Source organism: Cydia pomonella, chromosome 7 (genome assembly GCF_033807575.1).
Source record: "Cydia pomonella isolate Wapato2018A chromosome 7, ilCydPomo1, whole genome shotgun sequence".
In the NCBI taxonomy this organism is placed as follows: domain Eukaryota; kingdom Metazoa; phylum Arthropoda; class Insecta; order Lepidoptera; family Tortricidae; genus Cydia; species Cydia pomonella.
Genome location: NC_084709.1, coordinates 24,937,909 through 24,964,607, shown reverse-complemented (window position 1 = coordinate 24,964,607; position 26,699 = coordinate 24,937,909). Strand labels below are relative to the sequence as shown.

At 38.1% G+C, this 26,699-nt stretch overlaps 1 protein-coding gene across 1 annotated transcript in view; it reads left to right on the top strand.

Annotated features, from left to right (window-relative positions):
• Positions 1–8,920: 8,920 nt before the first annotated feature.
• Positions 8,921–26,699, top strand: part of LOC133520214 (uncharacterized) — a 51,961-nt gene continuing 34,182 nt past the window's right edge. The window contains exon 1 of the mRNA XM_061854586.1: positions 8,921–9,373. The gene's annotated coding sequence lies outside the window, so the exon portion shown is untranslated. The remainder of the gene's footprint in view (positions 9,374–26,699) is intronic.

The window sequence follows — 26,699 nt, the reverse complement described above, 5'->3', positions numbered from 1 at the left end:
AACTCTGGCGTTATTTTTAGAAAACATTTCTCTCTCAAATCTGGTACTCCACGTCATCTATTGGCTTGACTGAGAAACTTTCTGCTTGAGAGTTTATATAGTTGCTGCTTAATAAAGATTTACGTTGATAGATGTCGCTATACGTAGCAACAAATTCTGCAAATAATAGATGTCACTAGTGACATGATTCGCTACACTTAGCTACAGGTAAACTACCCATGTACCCAATGATTGGCACTTACAATACTATTGTATTTTTATGCAGGAGAGTCATCACTGCTGCCTTAAAATGAGAGCTGAGCTGACAATAATTTATGCTTTATATTTTCAGATACATGTAAGTTGTAAATATGTTTCAATATTATTGTATTGTGGTTTACCAGTGTTACAGCGGCAGGTACTTTACTTAAGAAACAAAGGCGGGGCCCATTTCTCGAACGGTATTCGACTAATATTATTAGTTCACGAACTGTCAAATGGTATGCGTTACCATGGCAACAGAGGTACTAATATTATTAGACTAATACCATTGATGTAATGACTAATACCGTTCGAGAAATGGGCCCCTGAAGGTTATGAATAACACCAGAGTAACACTTAACTCCTACATTACATGTTCCGTTATTTAGAGATTGTAAAATCGTCTTGAATGGACTCGTTACGTTGACCCGTCCGAAATCCGGTTGACGTCATTTCTTTCAAGACGTATCCTTTTACTTTCTGTTAGTAGGTAACAAATACCTCCGTAACGTTATAACATTTGTTATACATTTAAGTACTAGTAGTAGGTAGTAGTTTGGTGGCAAAAAAGGTCTAGTTGAATGTAGTTGCAACTTATCAGCAGACCTAATAATACAGTAACCTTTTTATTCGGACATTAAATAACAACAAGCAATAAGCGAAATTTGCTATAAACCGTTTAATGATAGTAACAGAGACAAGTAGATAATGAAGATTGTCAATCGTCCTCTGTCTTTTTTAATTTGGCCAGGCATCAGCCTGACAAATGATATTAAATTATGAAGGTTTTTGAAACATACTCCCTTCTGCAGTGCCGTCTGGTCCTTCTGTTCTGTCTTATTATAAGAAAATTTCCTTTAGATTAAATTTTTCCTTTTACCTACTGGTTCTTTGTACCTAGCCTACCTAGGTAAATAAATAAATATTGGACTTTCTTACACAAATTGACTAAGGCCTACAGTAAGCTTAAGGAGGCTTGTGTTGTGGGTACTCAGACAACGATAAATATAATATACGAATACTTAAATACATAGAACACACCCATGACTCAGGAACAAATATCCGTGCTCATCACACGAATAAATGCCCTTACCGGGATTCGAACCCAGGACCATCGGCTTCATAGGCAGCGTCACTACCCCAGGCCGGTCTACGTACATTTTACATCCAGTGATATACTACGGTTTCGACCCGAAAGTGTCTAAAAGTAAAAAAGCATTTCACTCTATGTATACTCCACTACATTGTACTTATGTAGAATCTTTATTCAGATAAATCAAAATTAACTACCTACATTATGTAGCAGGCAAGTTTTAATTAATCGGCGGCTCTCAGGGCCTGAGAAGAAGTCAATAGAGTTTAATGTGTAAATTTGCATGCTACTATGTAGTTAATCATGTGTTACCCAATAACACTAGTATAAGATCCATTGTACCATGTTTAATGCAAATAAAATGAAATGAAATACAGATAGTGATTTGGTAGAACATAAGTACCACCTGGCAATGTTGGAGCAGTTGACGGTACCTGAACGGTTAGCAGTCTTTACTGTTGAATGGTCTCCTACAATGATAAACCACGACATCGCATGCCAGCATCGGCATTTATAACCTCGTTTGTCGTAAACATTACGAGTACGCAGTGAAACTCCTGAACGCTTTCAACAATTCGTTGTCGGTGGGAATGCGAAACGCACCATGCGGGCGCAAATAAAAGACAATTCAAGGTCTATCAGTGGTGGCCAACCGAAGATTTCCTTTGGCAGGATTGGATTGGACCAAGGATTGATTTAAGCAGCGGCCCCAACAATATTGTTAGGGGGGGGGGGATGATAAATGTATAATACATCCCGCGAGACGTTTCGAACCCTTTACAGCAGGGGTTCCCAAAGTGTGCGCCGCGGCGCCCTGGTGCGCCGTAGAAAGTAAAGAGGGGCGCCGTGAGTTCTATCATCATCCGAAACCACAAATATTCGCGGGTACCTATTTGAGCGCTCGCATCGGTAAATAATATAGCGTCGTGTCACTCTTTTTCGACCGTGATTTTAAATTTACAAGGGCGCCGTTGCAAAATACTAAACTTGTAACTGCGCCGCATGTTGAAAAAGATTGGGAAACCCTGCTTTACAGCGTTCCTGGTTAACGGCTGACACATGGCCCTTACGTGCCAAGACCCAGAACGGGAGCCGCCACCCCTCTACCTCAGCCGTCGACCCAGTTCCTTGAACAACTCGCACTCAGCTCGCACTCCTCGCTACACCAGGGTCGTCTGTTTCGACAGCAACGGACACTAAATCGTACATACGTCCCCAGCAACGCGGAATAAATTACTTAAGTAGATTAAAAACACCATAAGTAATATTCTTTCGTTTTGATGATACGGGGCCCAATTCGTATCCGTAGCGAATAACAATAATTAAAGCAATTTTCGTTTGCAAATGAAGTTAAAGTGACGTCACAACGCTTATGACTCCCGCCTCCCCCTTGTCACAACATGTAAAATTTTCATCACCCCCTCCGCCCCCTAAACGTGTGACGTAATTAATCGATGATCCCTAAATAGTACTAAGGTACACGGACTACACGGTGTCGCTTTCATTTCAGATCAAACGAAGGACCTCAAGAGATAAGAGCCATAAAAATTTGATCCTCATGTACGTCAGTTGACTCAGTTGTCTTCTTGTTAGTGTGTCGTCTATTTGGCCAGCCTAACATATGCCACTGGAGTTCCAGTTAGCACGAGCCAATAACTTGGCGTACGTAACACTGTATTTGCGGAGTGGTTAGCGGGCGGTGAAAGTCGTTGCGCAATTAAGTCTGCGAATTGGACGCCAGGCTCTGTTTGGCTGCATTACTCATTTTATTAGCCTAATTTATGAGGTAAAACGTCCTAGAGTCAGACCACTCTAACTAAGCATTAATACTAGGGCTACGTCAAGTATATTTACAGTATGCTGTTGTCGGCACGGGAGTGACCACAGGAATAAGCAGGAACTACACCAGACAACCTGAACTACTTACTAGACGGAGCAGATAAGATAATCGAGGTCACCACACATAAGCGATCCCTATTAAATGCTGGCTACTCGTAATATTTTTAAGACTATACCTATTTGCTCCGAAATGTTACTTATACATATGTTGTTATAACGTATTTTATTTCTTACAAACAACCACATACTTGCGGCGTTCGCGATAGAGAACCTGGGGCCGTGGAGTCGTGACGCCCATAAACTTTTTCAGGGCCTAAAAATAAGGCTGATGACTTGATGAGACTACAGGTGACTATGACTGGCTCATTCCTAGGCCAAAGAGTAGACATAGCTCCAGCCATGGGCACTCTTCCGCAGGGGACAGATCTAGGGGACCTAAGATCGGTGGATTTATATGTGTTTTTTTTTTTCTTTTTTTTTTTTATACTACGTCGGTGGCAAACAAGCATACGGCCCGCCTGATGGTAAGCAGTCTCCGTAGCCTATGTACACCTGCAACTCCAGAGGAGTTACATGCGCGTTGCCGACCCTAAACGCGCCCCCCCTCGTTGAGCTCTGGCAACCTTACTCACCCGCAGGAACACAACACTATGAGTAGGGTCTAGTGTTATTTGGCTGCTCTTTTCTGTAAGGTGGAGGTACTTCCCCAGTTGGGCTCTGCTCTAGATTATTTATTTTATTAGCTTTATTTTATTTAATTTATACTGAATTTTAGGAATAGTTTATAAGCTTTGCTATTGTACGGTCACGTTTGAAAATATCGATACGAAAAAAGTGCCAAAAATGTGTGTATACACGACTTTATTGCCCACATATTAAGGTAGTGTATACATATTTTTGGCACATTTTTCGTACCGATATATTCAGACGTGACTGTACCTATAATTCGAGAATAAAACTATATTCCATTTAAGGTTTAGGTTCTATGTTAGGTTAAGTCTGAAAATCAGCGTCGTTGCACTGTGTGGTCTGAGTGGTCTGTGTGGTCTGTGTGGTCTGTGTGGTCTGACACTGAGTGGTATCCTCTTTGGGATAACATAACAGAGTACAAAAGTATATCACATGTAGGGTTTGCACGATGGATCGGAAATGTATGGGAAGATCCGTGGATCCGGATCCGGATACGGATAATTTCATACATTTCGGATCCGGATTGCAAACTTTAATCACATGTTTAATATCTGAAAATGATTTTCATTTTCAGTTTTGCTGCTCGAATCTTAGTATTCTAGGTATAAGTACAATTGAGCCTATATAGTTATACAGAAAAGTGTCGGCGTTATACTAAAAAACCCGAACAGGTGCGAGTCGGACTCGGTCACCGAGGGCTCCGTACTTTTTAGTATTTGTTGTTATAGCGGCAACAGAAATACATCATCTGTGAAAATTTCAACTGTCTAACTATCACGGTTCATGAGATACAGCCTGGTGACAGACGGACGGACGGACAGCGGAGTCTTAGTAATAGGGACCCGTATTACCCTTTGGGTACGGAACCCTAAAAAAACTAACCTTACAAGATAGGCATGCGATCATTTTACGGTCTTCTTCAACAATTCCACTTTCCACTTCACTAAATGATGCTTTCTAAGAGCTTACATGTACTTACTTAAATGTACTTACTTGTACGAGTTGCTAAAAATACTTACTCAAACACTGTTTAAAATTGAGACGAATTCAGAATCTCCTCCTTTTTGAAGTCGGTTAAAAAAGAAAGAATGCATACAGTGACACGACATCCTTCACATTTTTCACACATTATTAACGAAATTGGAACTGGATTGCAAAAGTTCGAGTAAGTAAATTAATTAGGGTAGGTACCATAATTTACTTACTCGAACTTTTGCAATCCAGTAGGGTAGGGTAGGTACCCTAATTTACTTACTCTCTACCTAGAGAGTATACCTAATGGCATTAGGTAGTAACGAAAACTCTCTTATTAAATAGCCTCAGAATAGCCTACAAAAAACAAACCGTTCCGTTAGGTAATTTGGTAAATACTTGGATATAACCCCTAAAACTTTAAACGTTTATTTTTTATTTATTTAGGTATTTCTATCAGCCAAATTTTCACAACTTACAATGCAGTGTTTTTGTTAAGTACATATAATTTTAGTTTATTCTATGTGTTATTGTTTATTCATTTCACTGATCCCTATTGGGCAAAAGCCTCTTCGAGTCCCTTCCATTGTTCTCTATCTGTAGCTAGTTTCATTTTTTTTCCTGTTTTTTCAACTATGTCAACCGACCAGCGTTTTTGTGGTCTTCCAGGAATTCCGTGATATCTTTTTCCTGTCCACAAGTTTTTCAAGTCAATTCACGGCTAGCACATGATTACACGCGGGATAACTCGCGCCGCGAGAAACAACAGTCGCGTGTCACAAATTTCTATCTCGACTTGTCAGTTTCTCGATTTTGGTAGCATAAGTTGGCAGATCGAGAAAAGAATTCCGCGCGAGAGAGCCATCCCGCGCGCGACTCAGCCAGTGTGGCCATTTATACTTGGAACAAACTTTTCTTTCATAGCAACAGTTCACCTTTTGTCCGTGTATCTTGACACACGGCCAGCCCACAGCCATTTTAGACGCGGTGTTTATTTTAGGGCATCCGCAAGCTTGGGTCTTTTCCTTTTTCCTGATAAGTGCCCCTAGTGTAAATTTAGTCGATAGCGAAACGTGACGTACGCGTTTGCGTTAAGTCTCATTTTGTACAGGTTTTTGAACAGCGCGCCAAGAGGGACGTTTTGGAAATTCAAAAATCTCATACAAAAATGACACTTAACGCAAACGCGTACGTCACGTTTCGCTGTCGAAAATATTTACACTAGGGGTACTGTTCATTTCTGACTTTATGTATTCGTCTTAGCTTCAACAATCAACATACTCCTTTTCATTCCACGGCATTATGGAGTGTGGCTGTGGAATAAAGGGAGGAAAATCTCTATGTATGAAGTGTCCATCAAAAAACATGAAACAGGCAGCGCCACAATACACCGAAATAAAATGTCATAGACCTATATTTATATAGTGTGCTATACGCGTGACAGAGCATACGTAATGCGCCAAATTAAAAACACGCATAACATTCCTGACAACATACCACAAACAACCTTCGTAATTTGATCGGGTTATTTGTTGCCCCTCCCCCATTTCATCTCTATATTATTATACCTCTATTGTTCATGTAATCCATGAGCCTACCTAACGCCACCGGAGAGATTAGGAACTACTTATTTAAAGCTGAAAGCTGGTTTTGCAATAGTTCTGCCATAAGATATTTTCTTTCCACACTCCATACAATACACGGCATGTTGACATATGGGAATTTTATTTTTGATCGAACTTGTGTATTATTGAAGGTAGAGGCAAGGAACAAAATCTCCATACAGTGTCCAGACCAAAAAGTGTCCGACAAAAAAAACATAAATAGGTGGCGCTAGAATACTTGAGAAAAAAATCGAATCATACACAGCGCACTTCACTCCGTCAATAACGCCTAGGTTCTTAGCTATTCTAGCGCTACTCTGGAGATATTAAGAACTATTATTTAGAGCTGACAGCTGGACACTTGCAACAATTCTGCCTAAGGAGTTTCTGTTCGTTGCCTTTACCTTTCATATTGTGTATGTCCATGTTTGACAACCAAATGTCAGGCAGGGCAATATCAAACAGGTACTTTGTTAAATACTTGGATTTAAACTGATGGAGGAAGTCAAGCGTTGAGCACATAACCCGTAAAAACTGTAAACGTTATTCAACTGCAAATATGCTTCCTATCCAGCAATGCAAGAAATATTGCAGTCCTTACCTAACGCATGTTGAAGCTGTTAATGCTGTTATTCAACCAGGTTAGACAAACAACGAAAATTCCGGATGAGGTAACTTTACTCACTTACAGCTAGTTGCAGGTTGCAGGTAGGCAAGTAGGTAAAATGGAATTCAATAAGAATGGCAAATAATTTAAACAAATATGACAGCTTTCCTGAGCATTTGACATATAACCATCTCAAGGAAGGATGTGTTTACCGAAGTATTAATAATTAACATATAATAGCTAGTTCAAATATATATTTGAACTAGAAATGGTAATAAATAAAAGATCTAAGTATACATATAAACTGTTGAGAATATCATGGTTTTCCTTAAAAAGCGCGAGATTACGAAGTAATAAAGGTAAATTGGTTTGTTAAATTATCTAAAATGTCTATTGAAATTGAACTCTACTATACCTATTTATCTATAATTTTCGAAGAATTTCACACTTAGTTCTACGTATGTTCTTAATTGTGGACACTTAAATAATCGCACCGAAAATGCAACAAACGAAACTAGTTGTTACATTAGTTAGATAATATATAATCGTTGTGGTTGGAGTTGGAACATGAATAAAATAACTGATTGAAAAAAAAATGGCAATGGAAGTTTTAGAGCCCATTTTGCGCTAATTTATCTGCTTTGTTATTCATTCCGCGCGTTTATTTTAATTATGAATAGTCAAACTAAAGTAGGTCATTCAGTTTCAAAATTATGATAATCGAAATAATCGATAGGTGATGACGGCAAAATGAAACCCATAGCTACAATAGGGAGCGTGCATGAACTGTAGGAGGCAGCACAGGAGCCGTCAGATTTTTGGCGCGAGGCGTAAATGTGATGTTTATTGTTCTGATGTAGCCCAAAAGATGGCAGAATCTACTATGTACAAGAAAACACGTGATGTGTAAATGTAAATGTTTATTGTTCCGATTCAGGCCACAAGATGGCAGACCCTCCAACGTGTACGGTCCCGGTGTGAATAATTATAATTTAAAAAGTTATTGCTTTTTTCCGAGATGTTCCGAATTTGAATGTATAACCACATCGATTTTGATGTAAATAGTTATGAAGCAATTACAACATCATCACAGATAAAAAAATTGTTGTAACAAAACAGTTTATCGTGATGTTGGCCATTATTTACGGATTTTGGAGGCATCATAGAGGGTTTATGATATGTGTGTAGATAAAAGTACCTATTTTAAGCGCTTTTCAGTCAAGTATCGTTTTTCATTCGGAAAATGCTTGGTGGCATAAAAAGGTACGACTACAAGATTTGAAAAGATAATTATGACACTGTTGTATACAATAATTTCCTACAAGGCACACTGAACAAATAAACAAACTAACAAACTTGTTATTTAAGTATTTACAATGTAAGTCCCGCCAAACCGAAGTGCAGGCCTAACGGCTAGATGCTCGTTTATGTCTTTTGTTCTATGAAGTCCGTGGAGTTATCTTGTGTCCGAGGCAACCGGCAACAGATGAATACATATAAATAAATAAATATTATAGGACATTATTACACAAATTGACTAAGTCCCACAGTAAGCTCAATAAGGCTTGTGTTGAGGGTACTTACACAACGATATATATAATATATAAATATTTAGAAATACTTAAATACATAGAAAACACTCATGACTCAGGAACAAATATCCATGCTCATCACACGAATAAATGCCCTTACCAGGATTTGAACCCGGGACCATCAGCTTCGTAGGCAGGGTTACTACCCACTAGGCCAAATCGGTCGTCGCACACATATACCTAACAGGAGACCTCTGAGACTTACATCGAGATGCTTCTGTTTAGTTTAAACAGGCACAATTTGGCAATTACTGGCGTCTGTGTTTACGTCGTTACGGAGCGGAAAGCGGAAGTGGCGACATTGCTAAAGTTAATCTGTGGTATACCGGTGACGAGCATTGATGTAACCAGCTGCAGAGGGGGCCAAGCATTATTTCAATCGCTTGCGTATTTAAATGACGCAAGTAAACCGATATAAAATGCGCTCTCTGAGTTTTTACGGATATTAAAGTGGCAGTTATATTAGGTGCGCGTGAGTGCGTGGCTGAGTGACGCTTGGTAGCGAATGGAACACACCGCCTTTTCTCTAGAGTTTCTCCGCGCCAGCGCAGTTGGACCGCCGACGCGGAAAAGCGCGCGCGCACTAAAGTCTCCCGACGCTGCTTTTTGTGCATGCACCGAAGGATCCCGTTCAATTTACGTGTGAAACGGTTTTGATAAAAATACTGTGTTGTGTTGTTTGAGTAGAAAGTTTACCGAGTGAAACGGGGAAGCGGCGGACGGCATTGGAATAACTGTAAGACTTTATTTTAAACTTATTTACTCGTGCACTATAATTATAATTGGTTTAAATGGTTTTGTTTATTCAGCTAACTTATTGCAGTTGGTATTATTAGGTAAAGTTTTGTTTACTACTCTTTCTGTAAGGAAAAACTTTGTTTGATACAAATATATATTTAATCGTATAATTTCATTGCTCTATTATTCTCTAAGTAGTCTAAATCAAGCCATAAAGACAGCCATAATGACAGTTAAGTTACATGAAGGTACGTTATGCTGCACTGGATAACCTTTCTCGTACAACAAGTTGTATAGCAGGTTTTGTATCTTACTTACCTACGTAGATGATTGTTAGCGGAATAGAAATGGGAACCTAACATTTATGGGTCAAAAATTTAATTAATTGGGTATCTAGAGTCATCAGTCCAGTCGGTGCAAATAGTATTTTATAAATGTCAAACTTCTATGAAATTATAACGTTTACTTGACACTTGTACAGTCTGGGCTATCAAAATCGCTGCCAACTTAGCTTGGTCTGACTCTATTATGGCAAATAAGAAGAGGCTGTTTGGTACCTCCGTTTTAAAATATAAATTATTCATCATTTTTGCCAACAACTAAGTACAGTTGACGTCAAAGATCGTTCAGACTTTATGATTCTTTAGCATCTTATAATTGTGTCGAAAAATGTAAACATACCTTTTACATCGATTGTACGGTCACGGACTTTAATTGTTGATCCATTTAGGGTTCAAGCTGTGGAAGGTAGAGGTAAGGAACAAAATCTCCATATACCAAAAAGTGTCCGACAAAAAACCATAAATAGGTGGCGCTACAATACCTAGAATACTTCAGAATAAAATCTAATCATAGACAGCGCACTTCACTCCGACAATAACGCCTAGGTTCTTAGCTACTTTAGCGCTACTCTGGAGAGATTTGGAATTATTATTTATAGCTGACAGCTGGACACTTTTGCAACAGTTCTGCCTAAGGAGATTCTGTTCCTTGCCTCTACCTTCCATAGTTCAAGCTAATTTGGTAATAATATGAAATGTCCAATGTAAAGGAAACCCTAATAAACTCTAAATAGCTCAACCACTAAAGTTCCTGTGTACAGTCGCGGAATTTGAAGGTTTTCCACCTTAATTCCATTACATAAAATCGAAATGTAAGAAAACTTCAAATTCCGCGCCTGTACCCCAGACTCTTTTTTTTTATCTTTGGCTGCTTGATTCATCTCATCATGATAATGATACCGAATTATTCTGAGATGTGTACCTACAGGCTGGAAGCTTAAAAAAAATCTGTAGGTATCAGTACCCCTAGTGTAAATAAATTCAATTTCCAAACGTGACGTACGCGTTTGCGTTTAGTCTCATTTTGTATTGGATTTAGAAAGAGCGCGCCAAGCGGGACGTTTTGGAAACTCAAAATCCTATACAAAATGAAACTTAACGCAAACGCGTTCGTCACGTTATGATGTCGATCAAATTTACACTAGGGGTACAGATACCGTATATTGAAAGGCACATCACGTAAAACCGTCCGAAACGAGTACAAACACAACTATGTGTAGCTTGAGCTATACAAAACTTTTCGTCTCACGGCGCGACACGAATCGCGCTCAATTATTTCAGAAAACACGATTACCTCGGAAAGTACAATGAAACAATCACCAGCAAAAACTGAGGCACATGAATAAGGCATAAATCAGCCTGTTAAATTGTTGAATAGCTTGAAAACTTGAAAAACGACTCTACTTATATTGTCTTTAAAGCATGTCTGATGTCCAGGTTGGTATTGCAGTGAATGTACTGATACTAACTGCAACATTATTAATTGACCATTGGTGAACTTTATGCCATTGGAATAGGGTTTACGAATTATTACAGTTTAACAATGGTACTTACCGTAACCAATACACGACAGCCGAATGGCCTTTATTTCTTTCGTGTCTCGCAGAAACAATCGAAAGTCGTAATGCCTCCCACGGCACGGGCCGCCCTACTTGCCTGCATGCCAACTTTTTAGGGCATTCGGTCCCATGTAACAGATTCCTTTAGAGGAATGTACTAGTCTTAAGTTAGGTCTACATATGCGTTAGTTGCATCGATTATTCAATCGATTTCGTACGACAGAATTGATTATGTCACATCGTACCTAAATACGGATAGGAAGACTGGTCATTACTTAAATCTTATTAGTCATTTCCTCATGTTGAAAGACCGTGACCGACTGCAAATGTCCTCCATGGATTCTGGCTACTTCATTTGTTGACCACTGATTGAAACTGGTATCTTTACGTCGCTTCAGTGCACTATAATTCTTCCTAGAGTTAATTTCTGTCGACATAGATATCAACGAATGGATAAAAATAAATTATACGTACTTAGTTTTAATGGGTTTACTTCTACTTTTTTTTTAGCCTATTTGTGTGTCCCACTGCTGGGCAAAGGCCTCCCCTCTAGCTTTCCAATCCTCCCTGTGCTGAGCAAGGTGCCGCCAGTCCCGCTGAAACGCATCCAAGTCGACCCGCCATCTCTTTCTCGGTCTGCCTCTGCTACTTCTACTTTAAACTATTTTAACTTATGTATACTTCATATAGTGAAAATAGTTGAAAGGTACATATGTGATAATGAGTTAGAGGTTTTTTTGACACTTTCGCTGCGCTGCGGGTTCTGTTTGTATACAAATTGGGGGCCTTGGCATTGAAAGTGTTAAGTATTGCGTTGTACTTTTACAATAGATAACATATGCCACGAAGTTTACGTTTGTAGTTTAAAATATAAGCGTATGGGGTACTTTAAAGGGTTCTTTCCCACTGAACATCCCGTTTTTCTCCGCAAAGAGAATACTCGTGTGAACGTTACTATATTAGCACGTATACTTACTAAACGAGATCCTGCAGAAAACTGTACCCTGTAAAAAAACGGAATGTTCAGTGGCAAAGAGCCCTAAGTATTCATAAAATTTCAAAATATAAATATAGTAAGTACTTTATTTGTTTAGTTGTTACGCGCTGAAATAATATTTATACTGACTTGGTTATTGGGAGGTAAGGCGCATTAAAGATAAAGATAGTTTATTATTCAAGTAGGCATATTACAATGCGCTTATGAACGTCAAATAAAGCTACACCGGCTCTAACCCTACACCTCTGACCCGAGAAGATATAAATCCCCCTTCAAATGGAGGAGGGTATCCCAATATGGACTGGCAAGAAACTCGGCGGGACGCATCTTTCCAAAACATTACATCTTATAATTACAATTTAGATTACTATAGAAATCATGCAATTACATACAGTAGCTACTTTTCTTTATAGAAATTTGATTAAAAAAATATATGTATACATCAAATCATACAAATAACATATCGAAAACATATCGAACTCTTATAAAAGGAAAATAAATTAAAATTAGTAAAGAAATGAGAATATAAGAGAATAAATCTGACTGATTGCTATAAAATACTTGATGTGCTTTCTTACCTGAGCTGTGTCACCTGTAACATAATACAATGATTTTAATTGCCACTTGTTTTTATTACAGTTTCTGATTTGCACCATGCATGTTTGTCTGTCAAGTAGTCCTCGACTCTGTAATAAGCCTTCAACATCAATGACTTTTTTAGATAATTCTTAAGAGATGGCAAGGGTAATCTTAAAGCATCGTCAGGTAACTTGTTATAAAAAGAATATTTGTAATAAATTGATTGTAACAGGCCTATCCACAGTCGCCATTAATTGCAGTCTGACAGAAAATCTCATAACCACGTCATTTGCTGTTTTTTTTTTATACTACGTCGGTGGCAAACAAGCATACGGCCCGCCTGATGGTAAGCAGTATCCGTAGCCTATGTACGCCTGCAACTCCACAGGAGTTACATGCGCGTTGCCGACCCTAACCCCCTCCCAACCCTCGTTGAGCTCTGGCAAAATACATGTTAAATTACATATAATACATTAGTATTACAGATGTAGTGAATAATCCTTTCCCATCGTTTTTTACGGAAACGTACGAACGTGTTCTGCTATTTCAGTCAGTCTTAGTTCTCAGTACAAAATGTACTGAGGTTGACTGAAGTAGCATGGCAAATACGAACAATCCCGAGAAAATACGATGGGAAAGGATTATTCACCACATCTGTACCTAATTCGGTATCTTTCCTCTACAAAAATGCAAATAGTAGTGTATGTGACTGCTACATAATAAAAGGCATTAAAATACACGAGTGTTTTAATGCCTAATTATGTACGGTTACATACAATATTTTATCTACACACATATTATAAACTTTCTATGAAATATTCACTAACCCAAATTACAGCCACCGTTGGCTGTCAGCAAATCGTGGCTCTCTTGGCGGAACTCGCGGATATGTGGTGGCGTCACCGAAATATTTTTATCGATTATTTTACACGAAACTTTTGCTATAGTTACCGTAAAAACAACAAAACATATTCATTTTATACTTAAAACTAATTAAAAGATAAACTGTACGTCAAATGGCGGTAAATGAAAACTTTTTTCACGCATGTAGTTTTTTTAAATTCAGAGACAAACTAGAGGCAGGGGCCTATTTCCGTATCATTCGATACAAACTAACATGCGAGATATGTCAAAATTGTATGCAATTGACATTTCATTTCGAACAAAAAGGCATCTGACATCTCGACTGATATTAGAATAGGGGTCAAATCGAATTGCTTTTTTTTCGGAGATGTTCCAAATTTGAATGCATAACCAAATCGATTTTGATGTAGTTATGAAGTTATAACAACATTATCACAGATAAGAATTTTTTTGTAACAAAACAGTTTATCGTAATGTTGGCCATTATTTACGGATTTTGAAGGCATCATAGAGGGTTGATGATATGTGTGTAGATAAACAGAGATAAATCAAGCGAATTTTAATGATTAATGACATTAACCTTTTGATCGTTAACGGGTTCATTCGGGTCGTGACGCTCATGTTGACCCAGCTTTATAGCGGTCGTCACATTGCAGCAGGCCGCTCCGGTGTGTGTCCGGGACACCGCTGTGTAGAGCTAGGGCACCAGAGTTGAAGGCACACTAACAACAACAAAATCATGTAAATGACAGGGAATTTTTGAACTTAGTATTCTTTTTTCGTAGCGACAGCACCAGCAAGTTGAATCGCCATCTGCAACATGGACCGAAAAGTTACTTCAAGGCTTTTTTATTTTGTTAGCGTAATCGTGCGCTTAAGTCACATTCACTCATTTATTCAATATTGTTTTTTATTTACACTTAAAAAAAAAACTATTATTTAGGTAAGCAATGCCTTGTTGTAGTTCAAAGTATTGGTGTGATTATGAGTACGGGTCGCTTACGTATCGTTTGCTTTGATGCCGAATTTCTTTGTCAATTTACTCAATTTACGTATTATAGTAAAATTGGCTTATAAAGTTATTTAAGAACACAAACGACTTTAAGATGATACGAATAATACCCGATAAAAAGATAAGCCAAAAGAGTACCACGCTTGAAAAGTAAAAAAAATAGTGCAAATGTCGATTACGTAACGGTTAATTGCTCCAGGGGCGTGGGGACCTGCAGCATATGTGGAGCCAGCGTTAAGGGCTCATTGGAATGCCTGCGCTACTCGCATTGCGAGAACGGTCAAACAATAAAATCGTCGATGATGAAACGTATCAACACGTGATATATTTGCTAAGCAGGTTTAAGTTTTACGAAAGTGCAGTCGAGTCGAGGTAACGGTTGACGGGCTGCCCCTGATAGGAATTGGTACGTATTCCACTGAAGGCTTGTTCGGACTACGTTAGTAATTTAGTCGAGAAGCGAGTATTTTAATTACTAAAATCGATCAACTGACCAAAATTAGTTCAAACTACAGACGGGCGACTTACAAGTGCGTAGGCAGTGTTTTAATATGAAAGGCTGGTTCGGACTACGAGTAAGTTAGTCGTTAGACTTAATATCTTGTATTCAGACATGTTTAGTACCTAAATTACTTGCCAGGTAGTCGACTAAATTATTCTTAACTCAACTGTGGAAAGGTTCATGACTTGGAAATAATGCATACGAGTTGACAGTTAATAGGCGATGGAACTCATGGAACTCATGGAACTCATGGAACATAATGAAATGCTGTGTAAATTTAAGTTGATTAGGTTTAGCGTATGTCGAGAAACACCGTTCTGTACCCCTAGTGTAAATTTGATCGACATCATAACATAACGTGACGAACGCGTTTTTTGTATAGGATTTTGAGTTTCCAAAACGTCCCGCTTGGCGCGCTCTTTCTAAATCCAATACAAAATGAGACTAAACGCAAACGCGTACGTCACGTTTCGAAATCGAATTTATTTACACTAGGCGTACTGATTTCCATAACGTAATTAACCGTATTTTACCATTAATGGTATTCAAATATTGCGCGAATAATACGATACAATTTCATTAATTATTTATGTACATTGTTTTGTTTATATTGCAATATAGGCGCATATAGCACCTAGTTTGCATTGACATGTTGATTTTATTGCGTGATAAAAATGCAAAATCCTATAAGTACCTGTTAGTCTTTTAGGTGAACAACTTAAATTACAATATGTAGTTACAATACAGTAAGTACTAGCAGGAGTAGTTGTCCGGCTCGAAGGACCACTAGATTTAGTATGTATGTAGGGTTAGTACTTCTGTAGTAAGTAGGTACTGTACTTTAGTTATAACAAGGTTTAAAGCATTAATTATTTCCCCGCCAAGGCGCGTAAGTTACTAATCGCCTTAGAATCAATGAAAGTGATAGCAAAAAAGAGATTTTGGGTCACGGCTGTAAGTGAGAACGAGCAAATCTTGTGTTATCAACATCACGGCAATTAGTATGCCGTGACGGTTGATGAATAGTGACTCGGACATCATTGCAGAGATGTAGCTTTCAAATTTAATTCTTCCGTTTTTATTGACAGTAGGATCATAATATAAAAATCAGTGCATAGATAAGGTAATATGGGGGGAGCGTGATAAATCACAGATTGATAATTATCATAACATGTGTCATGAAAAATTACGAGAATTTGCTTTTCCTGTAGAATTTAGTGAATGCAGCGATAAACTGTGTTGTAATAAAAGCCATCAAAGATTATTAGACACAATTTACGACGGTCTTATCTGTACACTGTCCAAAGCTGCCGAGTGTTGTTATAACGTTAATGTAAATATAACTCGCAAACGTAGACATGTCACTGGGTGGAATAAGTACGTGCGGGGTGCTCACGAGAAGGCTCGGCTTTGTTTTGGGAGTTGGTTAGTGCACGGCAGACCGAACTCTGGACCCGTGTACAGGGAGATGTGTGAGTCCAGACGTGTGTTTAAATCAATATTAAAGTGGTGCCAGAATAATCAAGAACGTATAAAAATGGACATTTTAGCTGAACAACACTCAAATAAAAAGTTCCGTCAGTTTTGGAAAACCACTAACAGATTAAACCCTAGGTCGAGCCTTCCCGTGAGTGTAGCGGGAGTGTGTGATCCCGTCGGCATAGCAAATGTGTTCCGCTCTCATTTTAGTGTCAAATCTCCACTTGGGACGGCGACGCCGTGGGTGCCTAGTGCTGAGGATGTCAGTGGCGATCTGAAAGTGATATTTACCGCGAAGGAAGTGAGCGAGGTCATAAAGGGAATGGTGCGAGGCAAGTCGCCGGGCCATGACAGCCTCAGCATTGAGCACCTGCAGCACGCTGGAGCTCATCTGCACAGGGTGTTGTCAACGTTTTTTACTTTGTGTCTGAGCCACTCATATTTACCGGAAAAGTTGATGCGTACTACAGTGGTTCCTATAATTAAAAATAAAACTGGTGACCATTCTGATGTTAATAACTATAGACCAATTTCTCTAGCCACTGTCATTGCTAAGGTGCTTGATAGTCTTCTTGGTAAGCATTTGGATAAGCACATTAAACTCCACGACGCGCAGTTTGGCTTCAGGCCAAATCTTTCTTGCGAAAGTGCTGTCCTGTGTCTCAAGGAGACTGTGAAGTACTATACTAGTAGAAAGACACCAGTATTCGCCATTTTCCTTGATTTGTCAAAAGCCTTCGACCTTGTTGCCTACGACGTACTATGGAGGAAATTAATGACGGAAACTAGTGTACCTGGAGAAATAACATCCTTGTTTATGCATTGGTATTATAATCAGAGCAACTGTGTAAGATGGGCACGCTCTTTCTCCGATGAGTACAGGTTGGAGTGCGGGGTGAGGCAGGGGGGGCTAACCTCTCCCACGCTCTTCAACCTTTACGTCAACGCGCTGATCGAGGAGCTCAGCAGTACTGGTATCGGCTGTCATATAAATGGAGTCTGTGTAAATAATATTAGTTATGCGGACGACATGGTGCTGCTGAGCCCCTCGAGTGGCGCACTGAAGAAACTGCTCAATATTTGTGAGTCCTATGCGGTGGCCAACGGACTCAGATACAATGCTCAGAAGAGTGAGTTTATGATGTTCAAACCAGATAAAATTCGTTATACTGATGCTCCTGAGTTTGTACTTACTGGTGTAAAACTACATAGGGTAGACAAGTTCAAGTATCTGGGTCATTGGGTCACCGCGGACCAAAAAGACAATGCTGATATAGAGCGGGAGCGCAGGGCGCTGTCTGTCCGATGCAACATGCTGGCCCGTAGGTTTGCAAAATGTACTGAGCAAGTAAAAATTACACTATTTAAAGCTTACTGCCAGTCATTCTATACATGCAGCCTATGGGTTAACTATACGCAGAAGGCATACAGCGACCTGCGAGTACAATACAACAACGCGTACAGAGCGTTGTTGCGGCTGCCGCGCTACTGCAGTGCTTCTGCGATGTTCGCAGAGTCGCGCACGGCGGGTTTCGCCGCCATTATGCGCGCGCGCTGCGCCTCCATGATGCGGCGCACACGCGACAGCCGCAACACGCTCCTGTGCGCTGTTGTTGATCGCTGGGACTCGCCAGTGTTGAAGAGGTGGATTGGGCTCCATGCTCTTACATAACATTATTTTTATTTCTATGTTATACACTAACACTAGTTTCTATGGTTTTTTTATGTTTTTATGTAATTACTAACAAAATATGGATCCTTGGTCTGAATTAAAGATTATAATAATAATAATAATAATAATAATATAATTAATTAATTTAGTAAGTACCTATGTAGCGTATTTCTATTTGCCTGCTCACATCAGACGTAAAAAAATATACTTTTGCTTTAAAGAGTTTCGTTTCGCATTAAGTATGTTTTTTTTCTGGCTATAAGTCTACCGTTATGATAATAATAATATTAAAGCAATTCCACACCATCTTCGTCATTAGACGTCACATTTTGTATGTAAGTATGTGTGTATTTATACGACCGGTCTGGCCTAGTGGGTAGTGACCCTGCCTATGCAGCCGATGGTCCCGGTTTCAAATCCTGGTAAGGGCATTTATTTGTGTGATGAGCACGGATATTTTCGATTTAGTTCCTGAGTCATGGGTGTTTTCTATGTATTTTAGTATTTATAAATATTGATATATTTTATATATATAGTTGTCTAACACAACACAAGCCTTATTGGGCTTACTGTGGGACTTTAGTCAATTTGTGTAATAATGTCCTATAATATTTATTTATTTATTATTTATTCATTTTCATAAAAGTTTGACATTAGAGATGGTTCAGATTACAATTATATTTCACTTTATATTTAACATGGCCAGACTCTAATAACTTCAAATCTTTCAAGGTATATACAAGTTGTCCGGTAGGTTATTTCCACCTAAATGTAACGAACAGAGCCTTCGGAAGATATTGTTTAATTTTATGCGAAGTACTCTCCTTGCTTATAATGTTGTTCACGCGACTATATACGTGAACTTGATTCTTGAACATTTAAAATAAAATAAAATAAAATAAAAAAATCTTTATTGCCACACAACAAAATTTACAATTTCTGTGAAAATAGCTAAAAAATGCAAAATAACTTAAACTAATTAACTTTCTAATTTGTATTTAATAGAAACAATTTATAATAAATTGACAATATTTATTGTAGTTTTATTTCCTATATCTTGACATGTATCGTATTGGTTTTTATGATCATTGACATATTCGAATTAATTTGAAAAGTAGAATCCGCGCCGGGTCGTAGCTTCTTCTAGCGGCGCTAATGCAAAAAGGTTGAATCGTAACAAATGTACAGTCAGCATGCATTTGTAGTAGCGCCTGAGCCTACTCGTGAAAAGTATCTAATAACTTTATAAAAATAGTGATATATCTCTAAAGCTAATAATAATAAGGTAAGGTAAGGTATAAGTAGGCCAATTAAACTATGAAAAATACCTTCGAACGCGAAACGGAGAAAAAAAAAAGATTGATTGGAAAAGTTTTATTTATCCGCCAGGTACCTATTATTTGAAATAAATAATTTATTATGTACGTAAAACTACCCCACTGTCCAAATTAATTTAACTCAATTTTTTAGGCATGGCCAATTAAACTGTGAAAAATACCTTCGAACGCGAAACGGAGAAAAAAAAATGATTGATTGGAAAAGTTTTATTTATCCGCTAGGTACCTATTATTTGAAATAAATAATTTATTATGTACGTAAAACTACCCCACTGTCCAAATTAATTTAACTCAATTTTTTAGGCATAGTATGTTTTTAAATGGAAGAAAAAACAAAAGAACAATAGTATTGAATTATAGGTGGTTTTACGGTAGTTATTTCAAAATTCCATTACAAAGCTGTTAAAAATTATCTGATATATAGTTTACGTGCAGCCGACCGTGTCTATTTAAAACTTATTGTTGCTAGTAAGAAGCCTAATTCGGAAGAAAAGTGGAAAGTGATAAATAGGAAACTGGTAGCGTATTACGAGAGCCGGCCATTATATAAGAATTACCGAAGGAATGCATACATGACCGACTCTGCTTATAAATAAACCATCTAAATAGAAAACTGTAAGTCGGTATTACGTTGCAGTAAATGCGGTTATTTTGTACAGTTACCTGCAATAATATGTTGCACAACGAAGGCCGCAAGAATATCTGACACGATCTTATTTGTAGAGCCACAAAGAGCGTGGCACATATTGTTGCGGACTTCGACCTTCTAACATTATTGCAGGTGACTGTACTCAGTTTGCGGTCGCCGAATATGGTTTGGTTTTACCAATCAAAATGCGGCAAGATGATTGTTTTCTACCATAATTAGAACAAGAAGTATAAATATACATATACTATACTTACAATAGGTAGATATATAATTTATTTCGTTGGTTGGTCCATTCTACTGTAAACAATACATCCCATCCGGACTACTAGTAAGTACTTACATATAACTATTAGTAAGAACTAAGAAGTATCCATGAACTCAAAACTCAAACATTTATTTACCAAATAGGCTAATAAATAGCTTTTATACGTCAAGGTCGTCAGATGCAATTTACATTCAAGAAATAAAAATAAATCATCAACAATTACAAGATACAATACAAGGTATTTTTTATTAATTATTTATTTTAAGATTAGATTTATTTATTTTAAGATTTTGATTTTAAGTTTTATAGGTTACTTAGTTATATAATTCTATTTGTTTTTTTAAATTATTTATATATTAATTCAACAAAATATTAATAATTAATTACTTAGATGTTCAGTCCGCATCAAATCATTTTTTTACATAAGTACAACTTATTTTTTTAAAAGTGCGATAACTTCAATGTAATGAGGTAAAGATGTATGAAGTGAGCGCTCTAAGCTTAATTATTTCTGTATATGCTACAGGTATGAATGTAACTTCAAAACTTATCAACTAATTACTGCTAAAGTCACTTCGACGACCGGTTTGGCCTAGTGGGTAGTGACCCTGCCTACGAAGCTGATGGTCCCGGATTCAAATCCTGGTAAGGGCATTTATTCGTGTGATGAGCATGGATATTTGTTCCTGAGTCATGGGTGTTTTCTATGTATTTAAGTATTTATATATTATATATATCGTTGTCTAAGTACCCTCAACACAAGCCTTATTGAGCTTACTGTGGGACTTAGTCGATTTGTGTAATAATGTCCTATAATATTTATTATTATTTATTTATTATTATAAGTAAGCATGACAATTCATGAAAAAAGAGCTATTTGCGGTCGCGATGGACCGAAGTAACCACAAATCGAAACGTCCATTACTGGGTCTCCGTAACTCCATTATAGGGTCAAAGGCCATTGTATCGTCGCTTTCACTGAGACAGCTGCCCAAACCCAAACCGAGCCGAGGTCGAGATGCGTAGTGAAAGTACACACGGACCACTGGCTCACTCTTGCTAGACGGAGCAATCACGAGGCGAAGCTCTAACCCTACATTGGCGTATTGTATATAGTTTAGATTTAAGGGAATTTATTGTAATAGTCTTAGAAAAAAACGTGACCCGTAGTTTTTATTAGGTGTACAAGCGTTTCCAATTAATTAAGCCTTAAATACGAGGATAGCGTAATACGTCACCTTAAAACGGGGATTAAAAAAACAATGATATGGGATACAATTGAGTAATGCAGCTATCGGGTTCGTATTTTATAAGTGACAGAGCGCCTCTGTGTGATGACGACGGAGTCTGTATGGGGAAATCAATGTTGCTACACTATACTTGTATCTAATTCATTATGTTTTGAACTCCTCCACTCCTAGTACCAAATAATTGTAAGATGAACATGACATGGTCGAATCAAGAGATGTACCTTTTATGTTTCTGTTTGATTATTGAAATGTTTTTTTAATGTATCTACTCGTACGTGTTTACAGTATTTACGTATTATATTTAAACTGTTTCATTCATACAATTTGGCGAGACACCTTTTGTTCTTGGTTCTTTGAATATTTTTATGTGACAATGTGGCCATTTTAGTGTCACCTTGTAACGTGGACTTTAATCACCAAGGTGATTAATAACTATATATTGAAAGTATTTTTCCTCGAATATTGTTTGTAAATAAGTATATAATAAGCGGTGGTGGCTGAGTGGATCTGACATGCGATTTTCAATCCGAGGGTCGCCTGCACCAGAGAATAATAATAACCGCTAGCCTCTATAACACTGTGTATCACAATGTTATGGCAGGGGTCCGGAATTCTTAGCAATAGCCCAGTCTTATTTGCCACCCAAATTTAAACCATAGACCAGGGCTCTTTCCATTTTTCTACAATAGCCTCAAATGCCTGCTGACACCGCGGTTTATGGGTATCCATGGTTGTAACCATGAATCGCGTTCTACATGACAGACAGCTCTCCAAACGGCCTTTACGTGTTGGATCTATTCTATATCCCCACGCACGCCTTATAAAAACCCGAGCGTTTGTAACCGAGATACTATACTAATAATAATAATAATAAGGGCAGCATCCGATCGGTGTAATCCTTACATTTCATTAAAGTGTTAAAAGAGTCTCTACGTGTTGGCCTCGGCTCCGCGCACGCCTCTCAAAGGTCCGGAATACCATTGTTCCGTGATGGGAAAGACATACAATTTACAATAATAATGAAATCTTTATTCATGAACATCTTCGACAACTTCCGCCAAACTGTATAACAGTTTGTTGTTGGTTTGTTGTCCGGAATTTGATATTTATACCACTAGCTTTTCGGCGATGAGAAACATCGGGAGGAAACCTGCAACAATCGGGAAGAAATTCCCCAACCTGTATTATGCTAGTACTGCATGACTAATAGCCGAAGCCCGCTCACGCATGAGACCTGTGCCCAAGGCTGAATTATTATATTATTATTAAATACATGTAAATACAGTTATTTACACAGAAAAAGTCAAGTAACGTTGGTCCTCATTACCTCGACCACTCTCGCGTAACAAATGAAAATAGACTCGGATTTAATACACGGCCTGATTCCAGCAGATCCATGCCACTCCACGGTCAGCTGCACTAACTGTTGATGGCAAAAACGAAACAATACACCAGTAACCAGTTACATAGCGCATTACATCATTCATCTCTACACTGTCTATTTATTAACGACGTTTAAATTAGCGAGCGGCAACTACAATTTGAAAGGAAAATGGAGTTATTCTAGACCAACGATACATTGGTTGAGTTACAATCAATTCTCTTTGTTCTAGATACATAATTTAGTTCCAAAAGAACTGGATTGATTGAACGTGTAGTGTGTAAGATACCTAAACTATGTGAAAACACTTATACTTAGAACCATTAGGTTTCTGAATTAGTAAGGAGCGCTTCGACTCAGCCCGAAGTAGAGTGGATCGCTCGCGGCTGAATTCCCGTGGAGTAATTTTTGAGCTCTAGCTAGGTAGTAAGACATCTATAGACTAGTTCTTAATAAGAACTAGTTGGTTGTTGATAATGCAATGAATTATAAGAACTTTTTATGGGATTCTCATTTATTTCGTAAAATAGGTATCAAAGGTAGGCAGGTTGCTCAAAGGTTAACTGGAAGAGATCCCTTAAAGGGATAAGTTCGCCTTTGTACTAATGAGTGTTTTATTGCCTGTTTTGTTTTCATTTCTGTACAATAAAGAGTTTTAGGTACTACTACTACTTATTAATAGGCACATCTAAAGGTGTATGCGGAAAGCATAATTATTAATTTGGAGTAGTGAAACTGCTGATGAAGACCATTTTATCCTATCAAATTTTTGAGAAGTCTTTATTTTGTGAATGGCTATTTAATAAATGCCCGATGATAAAATCTCCCGTTCTAGCGACTTACGTTTTCACATTGTCCTCGCCGACGTCGGATGTATTATTAGGTAGGATCCTACATCCGCGTAGGTAGGCCGCGGGGCGCCCTCTTTAGCGGTCACGCACACTACAACAACATTATGCCTATAAACGCACACAAACAAATATTATCGGTCCGACAGCTAATGGGGGTCTGCGACATGGCTGACATTATCGGAAGCGCCGCACCGATATCGGATGTCGGAAGGCGCCTATGAGAAAAACAGCTGCAATTAAGATAGTGCCATAAATGCCATATGTCATCAAGTCCGCTTATTTGCGTTATCTATCATTTTTTAGTGATGATTTATTATAGGAATAAATAAATACAGAAAAAATAAGTATGGGTTATATTTTATTTTCATCCAACATCGGATCGGGACAAGATCGGGCAATGTGAAGACGCTCTGACCGTCTCCGATACGATTCCTCACGGTAGGCGAGCAAAGAAAGCTGCCAGAACGGAGCCCGATTTGCATAATAACAACGAAAGCAATACTTCACACCCTAATGAGCTTCTGAAAGCATATTTGCATGACAGTGTACTGTTATTTGAACGTTACAGACGGAGGTTGCGAAATAGGAAGCATTCCATCGTCCTAATAGGTAGGCTACATACTTATTTTTAGAAGATTGCGTGGACACTGCTCACCAAGACTAGCAGGCCAATTCGAACGTACGCTGACATCAGAATGATATCTGAATCTGTAACATGTTATTCAGTTATCGTGCATTTCGCTCGCATTTGTCCGTATCCGCACATGTATTGTTGTTCAAATTCAAGTTCAAGTTCAAGTTGTCATCCCGTCGTGTGTGCTTACAATTAAGATTGACGATGGCCACTATTCCGACAGTGTCCATCACTGGAGTGGCACGTAATGCCATTTTTAGCTCGATATAGGACACCACCTTGATGGTAGCGTGTTACACTAATAGCGTTTTCACTTTTTTTTTTTCAATTACGCCACAAGGGCACTTTTACACGTCAACATGGAATTTACATACAAGCTGTAAAAACAAGCACATGAACAATTATAAAATACAATTCATTGAAAATATTAATGCAAACTAAAGTGTTATTGTTTAAAGAAAAAGTAAGTATATATTATTTTTCGATCCGATAGGATCCTATTATATCCTCGTAGTCAGGCCGCGGCGCCGTCTTTAGCGGCCACGCACAGTATATGCACACAATCAAATATTATCGGTCCCACTGCTTCGACATGGCTGAAATTATCGGAAGCGCCTTTCCGATATCGCGGGTGTCGGAAGGCGCCTATCAACAAAACCGCTGCAGGAGAGTGCCTTATGGCATCAATTCCGCCTTTTTTCCGTTAGGTAACTATCGTTTTTAGTAATTATGATTTATTAAATTATTTATGCAATTAGGTAATTCAATTATTTATTTATTTCGAATCTGGGAGATCCTTAAAGTGTTAGTATTAGTAGAACCACAAATCTTAGAATTAATTAAGGTTAGCGACATACAATAAATAAATGAATAAATAAACACAAACAAACAAAACATTTTACTTCCATCCGCCATCCGATATCGGATCGGCCAATGTGAAATCGCTTTTAGTGTAACACGCTACCCTACCTAGGTGGTGTCACACACTGGGAGGTATCATTATCAACAAGTACTTAATACGTCCAATTTTGTCGCCAATAAAGATATTTATAAAGTTCTAATTTCCTTCCTCTTGGTTACGTTATATATGAATATATGATACCTATTAAGTAACAAGCGCTGCTGGTCAATAGCCATACACAACGCCTCCCCGCAATAGCTATAATCACCATAATTGCCATTTAGAGTCAACTGCACGGCAGGCGGCGCTTTTTTCATTAGCGTCTTCAAACTTTCTAGGCTGACAATTCTACATAACAGCAATAAAGTCGTAACAACCATTGGAAATGTCATGCAGTTGTGCACAGTATTCCCGCGCATCAGGTTCCAAATTGAAATTGATTTTTCGATGGCTGATACGCGCGGCGGGACAAAATTCTTACGCATTCAAGGTTGACAATGTGTAATGCACCATAAAATTAGTACTGTAATGGTTATTTTTATTGTCAAGTGTAAGTACTTAAATCAATCAGAAATAGCTGTTATTTAGTGGTTGTACTACAGTCAAAGAATTTAATTTCAGTACCATTTGGTACGTTGTCATTGTCACAGCGACAGTCTATATGAAAGTCGCTAAATATAATAGTCTAGGGATGTCATATATTGTCAATTGTCATATACTGACAAGGTACGAAATGGTATGTATATGAAGTGTGGAATTAAAAGGAGTGACATGTCTTATGGTAGAACTGTTGCAAAAGTGTCCAGCTGTCAGCTATAAATAATAGTTCCAAATCTCTCCAGAGTAGCGCTAGAGTAGCTAAGAACCTAGGCGTTATTGACGGAGTGAATTAAGTCAGTGAGCCACCTATTTAAGATTTTTTGATGACACTTTTTGGTACATGGAGATTTCATTCCTTACCTCCACGTTCCATAGGTATAAGCTTTACTATTCCTTGACCGTATATTATCAATTTATCATGTCATATTTTGAATAATCAGACAGTGTTTGC